Source organism: Haplochromis burtoni, unplaced genomic scaffold (genome assembly GCF_018398535.1).
Source record: "Haplochromis burtoni strain Fernald_Lab_line unplaced genomic scaffold, NCSU_Asbu1 Contig_980, whole genome shotgun sequence".
Lineage (NCBI taxonomy): Eukaryota > Metazoa > Chordata > Actinopteri > Cichliformes > Cichlidae > Haplochromis > Haplochromis burtoni.
Genome location: NW_024583341.1, coordinates 5,818 through 18,575, shown reverse-complemented (window position 1 = coordinate 18,575; position 12,758 = coordinate 5,818). Strand labels below are relative to the sequence as shown.

Genomic DNA, 12,758 nt, shown 5'->3' with positions numbered 1-12,758 from the left:
TGACTGTTAGGACCTCCAAGCCTGTAGTTATATTCCTTATCAGAGCCCCTCCTCATTGTTGTTCTTCTTTCTTGGTGTAACCCTATAAATACAGTGTACCCCTTGGCCTTGCCCCTTTTCTACAATTCCCCTGTGGGAGAGGTTGGTGTCATTTCTTTCTAACACTGTAAAACACACATATAATGTATAATTAGCCAACTGATGTTTCTGATTGTGATTTTAGTTCAGTTATTATCATCATTGTGCCTGTTTTTGTTAGACGCTTTAAATGTGTAGTTAACGCCGTGAACGCTAGCATGAATATAAAATTCCGGCTAGGGTTGCCAACCGTCCCTTTAAAAACGTAATCGTCCCGTATTGAGCTAATAAGGGACGCACTTTGTCCCGTAATACAGTGAGAATCAAAAGTAGTCTATAAATGTTTATGGAATTAACGCTTTGTTGGAAAACATAATTCCCAGCCCCTCTCCTGCTTTGTGACCAATGAGCTGACAGCACACTTATGACAATTCGAGTATGACAATTCAGATTACCGCTCATCTCATTGGTCGAGGAAAGGTCGCTTACGGAGAAAATACCGGAAGACAGATTTTTTTTTTTCCATACTTTAATTAAATTTATGCACATATTACAATCTCTCGTTGGGAGACAACATTAGTGCAACAACATCTTGAAAAGGTTGAATAAGAAACCAAACAAAATAGGAAAAACAAAACAAAACAAAAAAACACAAACACAACAAAAAAACCACATATACACACACACACAAATATATATATATATACACACATATACATATATATATATATATAAAACATAAATACAAATATACATACAAAAAAAAACATATATACATACATAAATATATATAACATATATACATAATATATATATACATAAATATATACATAATATATATATAAAATATAATATACACACATATACATACAATATATATACACACATATATATACACACACATATATATACACACATAATACACACATATATATACACACATATATATACACACATATATATACACACATATATATACATATACATATAATATACATAAATATATATACATAAATATATACACATACACATATATACATATACATAAATATATGAAGGCCATTTTTATGACATATAACAGTTTCCTTTCTGCGAACACTTTAACATACATGTGGCTTACTTAGTACACCAAAAACACAATCATTAAAAGGATAGAGATTGAGTCCCATTGTCGCATATCAAAGCAGCCTCTTTACATGAATCCCTCAGTAATTCTAAAGATGACAAAAAAGATTTTAATTCAATTTTCAATACAGTTAGGGAAGGTCTTTTACTTTGCCATTTGCATTTGTGTATGTGGTATTTGCCCATAATTATCACCACCTTGTGTAGCATGGACAGTTCCTTAGATGGATCACCATTATTATATAAAACTTGTGTTAGAGTCAGTGGGGTCATCCCATCTATTCTTATACTCAACCAGTCTACTAGATCTTGCCAAAAGTCAGTTGTTACTGAGCAGGAAAAAAACAAATGATCAATACTTTCCACATTTTGTGAACAAAATCCACATGGCTCTACCTCAAACCCAAACCTTTTTTTAAGCATTTCAGCTGCTGGGTAATATCCATTAATTATTTTAAATTGCATTTCTTTGACTTTGGGGGGGATAGGCCATTTTAAAAAGTGCGTATATTTGTTCGTTATTTTAACATTACTCCCTTTTAGTTTTGTGTTACTGTTAAAGTCGTGAAATAATTTGTTTTTAAATATCTTGTTCATGGTTTTATTATTACAGTTTTTATCCGTCAAAGGAATCTGGTTTAGATGTAAAGAAGGTAGACTAATTTGTGCCTTAGAGTAATACAAATAACCTTGAATCAAACTCAACAGAGGTAAGGGGATTGCCTTACAAACCTTGTCATATTCTCTAAGGGAACACTGAATGTTAAACTTAGCATTAAAAACACCCACTGAGAGAAACTGACCCCTTTCATCAAGTAAGTCTGTTATAAAGATTATGTTTTTTTCAAACCACTCTTTAATAAACAATGACTTCTTATTAATTGTAATTGTTCTGTTATTCCACAAGGTGGAGCAATGTGGTGAAAAGTTATGGGCAAACACCATCTTCCAATAAGACAAGACCTGCTTATGATATTCTGACAGTTTCACAGGCAACTTCAATATATCAAAATCACATTTCAGGAGAAAATCCAACCCTCCCACCTTTTTGAAAATATTTTTTGGGATATGGAACCATATGGAGTCAGGTTTCAAGAGGAAGGCTTTTATCCAGTTTATTTTAAATACTCCAACCATTGATTGAAAATCAATTGACTTTATACCACCTTTAGCGTAATCTTTGACAAGTTGTGATTTTTTAATGTAATGTGTTTTATTGCGCCAAATGAATTGATAGATTATAGAGTTAATCTTTTTAATACTTTTCGGGGTAATGTATAGTGAGTATGCTGGATAAACCATCTTTGAGACGCCCTCTGATTTGGATAATAGATTGCGTCCAAAAATTGTAATATCTCTCGTCAACCAATGATTTAGTGTTTTGGACATGCCATCAATTTTGTCTTTTAGGTTTTTTGATTCTCTAGTGTTGATGTCTTTGTCTAAATAGATGCCTAGATACTTAACTTCATTTTTCACTGGAATCGTCCTCATGCTATTTTCCAAACAATCATAAAGTGGCAAAAGTTCACACTTCTTTAGGTTCAGACACAAGCCTGAAGCTTTAGAAAAAATTGAAATGACATTCAATGCTTTCTCGAGTATTGATTTATCCTTTAAAAATATTACTGTGTCATCTGCAAACTGACTTATTTTCAGTTCAATATCAAAAATGTTTATTCCTTCGATGTCTGAATGGTTCACAATGAGGTAAGCCATTAATTGAGTGCAAAGAATAAATAATTTTGGAGAAATTGGGCAACCCTGTCGAATTCCACAGAATATGTCTATCCTAGATGTTATGCCTGGATTGAGCGAAACATAACTATAAATTTGCTTGTAGAACAGTTTGATCACTTTGCAAAATTTGTTTCCAAATCCAAAAAGTTCTAAAGATCTAAATAAAAAATTATGGTCTATTGAATCAAATGCTTTAAAAAAGTCAATAAATAGTATTAAACTTTCTGAATTAATAAAGGATCGATAGTCAATCATATCTAATATTAATCTTATGTTATTATGAATCTGCCTTCCTTTAATAAACGCTGATTGGCACTCATCAATCAATTTGGTTAAGACGCTTTTAAGCCTATTTGCATATACTAAGGCTAATAATTTGTAGTCGTTACATAAAAGTGTTATGGGTCTCCAATTGTCTAGCATTTGTAAATCTTTGTTTGGTTTGGGTAATAAGGTTATTAATCCTGTTTTCATTGTTGGGGATAGTTCTTCATTTTTTAAACAATCCAAAAAGCCATTAAATAACAAATCTTTAATGTCTTGCCAAAAGGTTTTATAAAATTCAATCGTTAGACCATCAATTCCAGGCGATTTTCCATTTTTCATTTGTTTTAGAGCTGTATCTAATTCGGATATTTTCAAATCTTCTTCTAACCATGTTTTATCATCCTCTTCCAATTTTTTTACCTGATCTTTAATCATATCAAAAAAGATATCTGCATTTTCTTTTTCAGTTCTTGATTTATACAGATTACTATAGAACATGTTAATTTCCTCACTTATTTTGTTTGGTTCCTCAATTATAGTACGTGCAATCTGCCTTTTCTGCTGTGTTGAACAAATACTGGAGATACTGAAACTCCTCAAATGACTCAGAAATTAGGACAGGGGGGGAACGGGAAGTGACAAACACACCAAAGTCATCTGCTAGATGTTTGGAAGTGCCTAATCTAATTATAAATTATACCGATGTTCACTCACTTTGTCTTTGAAATCCCCCATTTTTTAAAGTTTAATGGTGGATCCATAGACCGATGACGCTTAAAGGACATACCACTGAGATCAGGTTCAGGTGAGTGTAATCTTTCATGGATCCTGTGGACAAAGAGCAAGATCAGCATGAAATGAAACATTAAAGACACTTTTAAGTCTTTAGAAGCTGCTGGACAGACTAGCAGCTGTTAACCAAAAAAGGAATTAATTTTATATTCTTTAAAAATTAAATAAAAGTTGAATGCTTTCTTCACTGTGTCTAATATTTAGACTAATTCACAGAGCTGCCCTTGTGTTCTGATTGCTGAACTTTGACCAAGCAGGTCAGACCAGGAAACAATATCAAACAGGTCATTTAAATCAGACACCAAACTGACATCAAAGAGTTCATGTTACTAACAGCTCACCTCTCTGCAGCAGACACAGCTGCTGGACTTTAAAATAATGGGACGATCTGTGACGTGACTCTTTAAGGACACACAGCTGGGTTCAGGATCAGGGTTGAGCCTCTGATGGATCCTAAAAATTAAAATCTCAAAATTTTCAATAAACGCCTGATCATAAAGCTTCACTGTATGATGAAAAAAAGAAAAAAAAAGTAGTGCCCACTTTGAGAAAAAAAGTCAATATGTGGAGATTACATTTGTTACAAACCAAACAACTACCACAGCTCATATAACCTCTACAACTAAATGTGTAGATAAGTGAAACAAATTAATCAGCCATCGAGTAATACATATATACATTTCAAGTTTGCAAGTTTGAAGAATGATTTCACCAACTCATCTACACAAAATCATTTTATAGACTATCCGGTTGTTAAGTCTGACGTCACTAGCCGTGTCTGGGTCTAAACTCCGCTGCAGGTCCATATATCAAACGATCACTGTGGCATTACTGAGAGTTGAAAAACTGTCTAAAGTCTTTCATCTTTAATAAAATGATCAGCGTTCTGCTCTACCAGGTGTAACAATTGAGTTTAACATCCAGGCATCCATGAAAACGGAATTTATGACATTTAACGGAGTTAGAAGTTAGCAGGGAGTTAGCTCGCTAGCTTCTATCTAAATACAATATAGCATGTCCTGACTGCGGGGTTTTGGAAACAAATTAAAACGTACAGCTCTGTTATCACTTCCAGCATAAATGAAGACAGAAAACTAAACAGCAGTGACGTTTGTAGGGTTACTGAAGTTGGGCTAGCTGGTATATAATGATGTGCTACGTGACCGCTAGCGACACAGCTATGTTAGCATAATATAAACAAGCTAACTTTTTTTCCACTCGATAAAAGTTAACGTGAGTGTTCTCGGTGGTCAGGAACAAATGTAATCGCATGGCAGGATGCTGTAAAAGGACCAAACTTCAGCCAGGAGAACAACTGAGATAAATAGAAGAAAATACAAAACATTAAACATGTTAACAACACAAAAGCCATATTAAACGCAGACTACTTTAGACCCGGAAGTAGGATTTGTCACATCATCACTTAATGACCAGATAGGAGCCATGGCAGTTTGTCTCAAACTAAAAAAAATTTAATTTCCACATTTTGACTTCAATCTCAAAATGATCCATCACAATTTGTTGTTAATGTGGCCCTCGCACTTCTCCATATCCTCACATAAACTGTAAAAAGCTGATTAAAATTTCAAACATTTTAATACTGACATGAACTTACTTTTCGTCAGATGACTTTTTTCGCCCTAAATTACGAAAGAAATGCTTCACCCGTTTGCTCTTAGAGGACACAGAGCTGGGTGGAGGTCCAGGCTGGTTCCTGTGAATAATGATGGAGCAGTGATGTGAGTGCTGAGCTGTGACATGGAGAAGAGTCATGGACAGTTAGAGATGGTCATCTCACCTCTGAGCTTTGGTCTGGCTCTCATGTTCCCCACACAGAGTGCTTTTAGAGGGAGGGACTCCCTCCTCTCTGTCCTCACACTGATCCATGCTGCTCAATTCACATCAGCTCACACACACTTTCTACCTTCACCTGCAGAGGAAACACAAATCATTCATGTGCACATCAACTGAGAGCTGCAGAGGTCGTGTCTGATGTGTTGGACTAACATCCATCTGAGACGCAGCTTTCATCAGTTCACTACAAAAAGTGTCACAGAGCCCAGTTCAGCCTCCAAATCCTCCATTACTGTAGTCCTACAAAGCAGCAGGTCAAACATGGCTGCAGAGAGCAGCTTTATGTCAGTAACCATGTCCAGGACCGAGCTGACTGCTTACAGAGTTCATACTCTAACTGCTAGCTGCTCTGCTAGCTAAGCTAACTACGTAACAGTTGACGCTGCTTCAAACGCGTTCTCCTTGCACCCGGATTTGAAGCGTGGGTGGAGTGTATACTTCTTGGCGCATCCTATAGGGCTTCGGAGCGTGATGTCACGGGGGTGGGCGTGGAAAGGATTTTGGCCCGATTCACCATTTTGGGGGTCTAAGCTAGGAGCGATAGCATAGCCATGGTTCGTACTTGCTGTGTGCTCGGCTGCAATGTTCGATCTTACGACCGGCACGGGAATAAGGTTGGATTGTCTTTTTATGCTTTCCCAACCTGGAAGCGACATGAGGCAGCTCGTGTATCGATGTTACCAAACGAAGGCGTCCAGCCTGGAGAGCAGCTGTGAGACGAGCTGACGTGCAGCTCTCTTCCATCTCCAAATATCTGTTGGTGCTCCAGACATTTTCATTCCGGTAAGTTCTAAATATGTTCATATCACTCTTTATAGCCTATTAGTTTCATTTTCGATGCGCTCTGAGCTCATAGCAAATTAGAACAAACAGCCTACTGAGTGATTTTGCAGAACTACCTTCTATTTATAGAGTTGCTAATTATTTGACATTATTGCAGCAAACCAGCCGATGAAATGGGTGAAACACATCATGACTGGGTTCCAGCGCTACAATTCAACAACAAGGTGATTCAAAGTGCTTTACAGAGACATTAGAAACAAAAACAAATAAAAAGCATGATTTAAAATTGATTAAAACAAGCAAACAAACAAACTAACTAAACACACACATTTCACACCTGTTCGCGCGATCTGAACCCTTATCGTAAGGGGAGCTACCAGTCCTTCTGTGGACGAGCTACTTTCTATTTTAAATTCCCTGAATTTAAAATACTCTCTAGACCCAGCTGGGGAGCTACCCAGAGCTCTACAAACAAACAAACAAAACAGTATATAAAATCAAAACAGATAAAATCAGAACAGTAGATAAAATCAGTAGTTAATGTAAGTTTTGAAATTTAAGCTTAAAAGTGTGGATTTGGTGCTTTATTCAAATGCAGCTGAGAACAGGTGAGTCTTCAACCTGGATTTAAATAAACTGAGTGTTTCAGCTGATCTGAGGCTTTCTGGGAGTTTGTTCCAGATATAAGGAGCATAAAAGCTGAATGCAGCTTCTCCGTGTCTGGTTCTGACTCTGGGAACTGATAAAAGACCGGATCCAGATGACCTGAGGGATCTGGAAGGTTCATACTGGGTCAGGAGGTCACTGATGTATTTTGGTCCTAAACCATTCAGAGCTTTATAGACCAGCATCAGAACTTTAAAGTCTATCCTCTGACGGACAGGCAGCCAGTGTAAAGACCTCAGAGCTGGACTGATGTGGTCCACTTTTTTGGTCTTAGTGAGGACTCGAGCAGCAGAGTTCTGAATGAGCTGTAGTTGTCTGACTGATGTGGGGATTAGAGAAATATTTTGCTGCTATTGTTAATAATCATCATCATTACCATTGCATTAATAATTAATATTGATATTGCATTCAGATGTTTAAACATATTGGTACCCAATTAGCCTTTATTACAGGTGCAGTTATAACCACTTTAAACTGTTGAGTTAAATCAATAATCTTAAATGCTTTTGAATGCTTGTTATAATCTTGACCTACTGCCTTGATTTGACACACTGTCGGATGGCAACACGTCATCATTAACATCGTTCTGAGGATTAAGAGATGATTGAGGTTCTTTTCCAGTGTGCTCTCGCACCTCCACTTCTCCTCCCAGGGAAGTTTCCTGTGACTGTGCTTTGTCGGATGATGGCCTCCCCGAACGTTTATCAGTTTCAGAAAGCCATATCTTAACATCCTCCATAAACCCTTTATTGTATTTAGCGATGCTTGAGAACCATGTATTTTGTTTATCTTTCTCATCAAATGAGATTAGAGAAAGTAAAGATTCATGCAATGCACTGGCATCCTTAAACAGGTGTGTTAACTCATCAAACTGTTTTTTGACTTGTGAATGATTTTTATCATCTTTCATTAGCTCTTTAAGAGACATAATAACACTTTTCATTTTGTTTACATGCCTTTTCCGATCTGTTTGGATGGTTTCAATTTTGTTTGCAAGAGCTTTCTCAGTGAGAGAAATTAATCTTTTATCCTGTTCAGTTTTTCCAACAACAGATGCAGCCTGTGATCCACTCATTTTAAGCATTCAACATAAGCAGCGTGCCAAAATCCAAAACAAAGGCAACTTCAAACTCAGGTGAACGCCTGCAGAGCCACAGCACACACACACACCAAATCCAAAATGCGTTCAAACAAACAACACCAGCACAAACACAGTTTACATACCACCGTCGTCTTCTCCTTATCTGTCAGACTAGCCGATTTTATGGGTGTAGTGGTGGCGGTGTGTGGGCTCGCGTCGGCGTTTATTCAGCGCTGATTGCGGGACGCTCCATTGCCGTCGCACTTTTTGCTGACAAATATTGGCGACTGTCAAGCCTTTGAGTCGCCGAGCAGCTGAATAGGGGAATAATGTTGACGCGCCCGCTGTTTAAAACGTTAGTCAAAGTTCCAGGTTAAAACTCCTTTATTTGTTATCAAATCCTTAAAATCCGTAGAAAAACAGTGATCAAAAACATTCCAAGCTTGAGCGGTCAGCAAAAGTCGACTTCCCCCATCACCCACTCATTCACAAAATTTCCCTCGGGCCGTGAACAGGTGATATAGCAATTACTATTACTGACACCACGTGACCCAAAGCTACGCCTATCCATAACAGAATCAGAATCAGAATCAGAATACTTTATTGATCCCTGGGGGAAATTATTTTTTGTTACAGTGCTCCATTTTAAACCAACATTAAGACAAGACAGACAATACACTAACTAAGAATAGTACAATATATACATATATATACATACATACATACATAAGTCACTCATAAATAAATAGTTGGAAAAGAAACATGTGTAGCTGTAGCAGCAAACAGTGTGTTAAGTGGATGCGTTGTACAGGGAGATGGCCACAGGCAGGAATGATTTCCTGTGTCGTTCAGTGGTGCTTTTCGGTAATCTCAGTCTCTCACTGAACGAGCTCCTGTGACTGACCAGCATGTCATGGAGTGGGTGGGAGGTGTTATCCAACATTGTCTTTATCTTGGACAGCATCCGCCTCTCCGACACCACCTTGAGGGAGTCCAGCTCCATCCCCACAACATTGCTGGCCTTACGGATTAGTTTATTAAGTCTGTTGGCATCTGCGACCAACAGAGTGTTTCCTGGTCTTCCTGAAGTCCACGATCAGTTCCTTGGTCTTTGCCACGTTGAGCTGCAGATGATTCTGCTCACACCACGTGACAAAGGAGTCGACCACAGCCCGGTACTCTGTCTCATCATCCCTGCTGATGCATCCAACCACCGCAGAGTCATCAGAAAACTTCTGAAGATGGCAGGTCTCTGTGCAGTGGCTGAAGTCTGTGGTGTAGAGGGTGAAGAGGAAGGGGGAGAGGACAGTCCCCTGTGGTGCCCCTGTGTTGCTGATCACCTTGTCAGACACACACTGTGGGAGACGTACATATTGTGGTCTTCCTGTCAGGTAATCAACAATCCAGGACACCAGAGAAGCATCCACCTGCATCGCTGCTAACTTATCACCCAGGAGGGTCGGCCTGATGGTGTTGAAAGCACTGGAAAAGTCAAAAAACATGACCCTCACAGTGCTCGCCGGCTGGTCCAGATGGGTGTAGACACGATTGAGCAGGTAGATGATGGCGTCCTCAGTTCCGAGACGAGGCTGATAAGCGAACTGAAGGGGATCCAGATGTGGTCTTACAATGGGTCGCAGCTGGTCCAGGATGAGCCTTTCCAGGGTCTTCATGATGTGGGAGGTCAGTGCCACGGGCCTGTAATCCTGGGGGCCACCGGGACGTGGCGTCTTTGGTACAGGGACGAGGCATGATGTCTTCCACATCACTGGGACCCTCTGCAGACTCAGACTCAGCATAAACAGTTTATGAAAGACTCCACTCAGCTGGGGGGCACAGGTCTTGAGGACGCGGGGACTCACTCCGTCTGGTCCAGCAGACTTGCCTGAGTGAAGTCTCCTCATTTGCATCTCAACCTGGTATTGAGTGAAGGTGATGGGTGGGGGAGGGGTGTCAGGAATCTCACAGGAGGCAACATGTGAAGAGAGAGGCTGGCACAGTGGTGTGGCTCTGGATTCCAGGCTGACTACAGGTGAGGTTGTGGGGGTGGGAGCAGACACTGTGGTGTCGAATCTATTGAAAAACAGATTCAACTCATTGGCTCTATTCTCACCTCCCTCAGCTCCCCTGCTGTTGGTTGGCCTGAATCCAGTGATGGTCTTCATGCCCCTCCACACCTCTCTCATGCTGTTCTGCTGGAGTTTCCACTCCAGCTTCCTCCTGTAATTGTCCTTAGCCTCTCTGATCTTGTCCTTTAGTAACACCTGGATCTTCCTCACCTCCTCTTTGTTGCCCCCTCTGAAAGCCCTCTTCTTGTTGTTGAGGAGGGCTTTGATGTCCTTAGTCACCCACGGCTTGTTATTTGGGTAACAATGAACAGTCTGAGCTGGAACAATGGAGTCGGTGCAGAAAGTTATGTAGCCTGTGATACACTCAGTAAGCCCATTGATGTCCTCGGCGTGAGGCTCACAGAGTGTTTCCCAGTCGGTCACCTCGAAACAGCCCTGTAGTTCTGCTAAGGCCTCCTCTGACCACCTCCTAACAGTCCTGGTGGTCACAGGTTCCCTCCTCACAATTGGCACATAGCGGGGTGAGGTGAATCAGGTTATGATCTGACCTACCAAGTGGGGGGAGGGAGGAGGAGCTGTATGCATCCTTGACGTTAGCATACAGTAAGTCTAAAATTTTCTCTCCCTGTGTGCTCGGACTCAGCCACAAATCTCTTAACACTATGGTGATCACACTTGGACAAGGTTTTCATCCCTTGTCCAAAGCATTCAATTACTTCATGCTTTTCAGCAGCAGAGAGATAACTTTTTTTTCCCATGTTGCTTGAAAATGGTGCCTGCTTAATAATGTGGAACATCCTTATTAGTAGTTTGTCCTTTAATTGGGCTCAGCTGGCAAACTAATGATCACAAGGGCCTGAGACTGATGTCAGTGACCCAGAGAGTCCTGAGACACAATGCCATCCACGGGTTTAACTGAAAAACAACATATGTAATCTGTGTAACACCTAAATACAATTTACATAATCATTTGGAGCGAGGTGTAACCTCAGTGTGTGAAGAGGACTCTCCATTTACATCAACACATGAGAATCTGTGATATGTGCAGGAGTCATTAAAACGAAGACTTCTGTGCTTAAATAATGAATCGTGTATCTGTGGATTCATTTTTTATTATTTAATTTATTCAGACTTTATTGTAAATGTAATACAGACACTTTGCTGTTATTATAGCTGTAATATTAAACAAGAATTTAACCCAAACAAAGGAGAATAATAAGGAAATTATAAACACTGAGCCATCAGTGTGTCTCTGACCTGTGGATACCTCGTGCTTGTTCCAGAGCACTCAGGTCTGCAGGTCAGAGGTCACTGTTGGTCCCACTGTTGGCTTCTCAGGCACTGAGGCTTTATTGTGGTATTATTGTGAAGCACTTTGTGATTTTTATCTGTGAAAAGTGCCACATAAACACATTTTACTTATAATAAACAGATGGAGACACAGGGCTGAGAGACGGGGCCTTTACTCTGACATGTGACTGATGCGACAATCGGGAGCTGGGAGGTGTGAGGTCAGTGTGGAGAAACCACAGATATGTTTGTTAGTGACCTCACAGCCCTTCATGGATCCAACAGAAGTGTTTTAAAGACGTGTGTGATGAACTCAGCCATGATTTCCTGTTAAACTGATGTTAAATATGATCGTGTTTAATCCCTGACATCTGTCGCAGTCTGAAGAGGAACCAGGAGAGCCCACAGGGCCGAAACTCAGTCACAATAAGCTGTCCTCAGATCAGCAGGAAACCACAGCAAGAAGTGATGCAGAGGGCTGAGGGGAGGCTAAAATCCCTGCAGGGCTGAGAGAGAGGAAGCTGATGAGGCTGACAAATGTTCTTCATGTCACCTGTAACCTGTTCATGTTCTGATTTAACATCAGATGTCTCCACATGCACACAGAGGAACTTCTGTCACACAAACAGTGGACCAGATCTTTGTGTTTGAATATTTCATGTTGAAACCATTAAGGGACCAGTTTATTTCCTGCTATGGAAAATTTAACAATAACCTGCAACACACCCAATGAGCTTGATATGAAGTGGGTTTAAGAAACACACTGCAATGTGCAGAGAGCATCCCAGTGAAACACCAGGGCCGTCTGTTCAGTGTCTCCCATTACAGTGGCCTCATTGTGTTGGAAACTAGCTGGCAGCTTTCAGACTCTGATTCCTGCTACTGCGAGAAACGATTCAAGTTTAAGACTCAAATACCCTCCGAAGAGAGTTTGTTTCCTCCTTTTGTTGTATCGATAAAAAGCCCACAGAGCTTTATTTAGTCTTGATGTAAAGGAAAAACCTTTGCAAACG

At 39.8% G+C, this 12,758-nt stretch overlaps 1 long non-coding RNA gene across 1 annotated transcript; it reads right to left on the bottom strand.

Annotated features, from left to right (window-relative positions):
* Window positions 1-5,622: 5,622 nt before the first annotated feature.
* LOC121812954 lies at window positions 5,623-5,862 on the bottom strand. The gene is made up of 2 exons (XR_006053430.1): window positions 5,801-5,862; window positions 5,623-5,716 (listed from the first exon to the last, which is right to left on the bottom strand). It is a non-coding gene; the product is annotated as an uncharacterized LOC121812954 (long non-coding RNA).
* Window positions 5,863-12,758: the final 6,896 nt, after the last annotated feature.